Here is a 1,526-nt window from a genome sequence, read left to right as displayed (position 1 = left end):
AGCGATTGAGAGAGAGAATAGTAGAAAGAATACAGGACTCAAGTTGAGAATTTAGTTTCTGTTTCTAACTAGCTGTAAGACCTTGGACAGGATACCAAACTCTCTAAACCTCAGCCACCTATTGAATGGCTATGGGACCTTTTCTGCTTCCTTAATTGTAGAGGTTTGGCAGGATCAAATGAACTAGCTAATATTAAATTCCTGCCTTGTATATTCACCTTAGTAATACAGAAATAAAAACACAGTCACTGGCCCCAAGGAGCTCACAGTGGTAAGAGCTGTGAGACGGTGACGACAAGGATGGTTACAACAGGGGCTGTTGGAGATCTGGATATAGGAAAGCACAGGAAGATATGGACACACAAGACAGTATACTTAACCCATTCTGGAAACGGCAGAGCTGGCCTCCTACATACAGCAGGTGAGGACTTTGCTGAGGCTAGAATCAGCTAGGTGTTGATCAAGTGAAAAAGGGCTAGAGAGGAGAAGGGAATTAGAGGGATAGGAACTATATTTCTAGTTGTGAAGTTGAAGACACAGTGTTATGGCAAGAATAGAGCAAGAACCTCTCCATGTTGTTTTCCTCTGTAAATGTGGTCCGTAAATAAGTACTGATTCTGACTGGTAGGAAACTTGATACCTGGTGTCATGGAATTCAGAATCCAAATAATGCTTTCATGCCACTTGGGGGAGAGAAGTTAAGAGTCAGATCAGGAAGGATTTCTCAATTCTGCTAACGATTTTTTATTTTATCACCAAAGTAATGGGAAGTTATTGGAGGATTTTAGCTGTAGGTGGGGTTTAGACCTGGTTTTAGAAAACACCTGTATTTTAGAAAATTAAGAGATATGGAAAATGGAATGAGGTGGGGAAATATTTCCAATGCAAACAAAAAGGAAAGAAACATTTAGGCATACCTGTAGCCCCAGCTACTCAGAAAGTTGAGGTGGGAGGATAGCTTGATCCCCACAATTTGAGGCTGTGAAGGGCTATAGTCAGGTCACTGCAATCCAGCCTGGGTGACAGAGTGGGACCCCATCATTAAAAACAAACATACAGGCCAGGCACTGTGGCTCATGCCTGTAATCCCAGCACTTTGGGAGGTCAAGGAGGGCGGATCACCTGAGGTCAGGAGTGCAAGGCCAGCCTGACCAACATGGTGAAACCCTGTCTCTACTAGAAATACCAAAATTAGCCAGGCATGGTGGTGCATGCCTGTAATCCCAGCTACTTGCGAGGCTGAGGCAGGAGAATTGCTTGAACCTGGGAGGCAGAGGTTGCAGTGAGCTGAGATTGTGTCATTGCACTCCAGCCTAGGCAACAAGAGTGAAACTCCATCTCAAAAAAGCCCAACCGACCAATCAAACAAACAAAAACCATTACAGAACCATAGGGCAGAATTACTGTTGCCACACACACACAAATAACCTTAAAAATACTCATATATAAATTCAAATTTTGTCCAGGCTGCCTAATTTCTACTAGCATGTCTTTACATTATAGGAATCTGAGATAAGCAGTGTCTC

The sequence above is a fragment of the Symphalangus syndactylus genome, chromosome 13 (assembly GCF_028878055.3).
Source record: "Symphalangus syndactylus isolate Jambi chromosome 13, NHGRI_mSymSyn1-v2.1_pri, whole genome shotgun sequence".
In the NCBI taxonomy this organism is placed as follows: Eukaryota; Metazoa; Chordata; class Mammalia; order Primates; family Hylobatidae; genus Symphalangus; species Symphalangus syndactylus.
Note: the sequence above shows the minus strand (reverse complement) of the source record.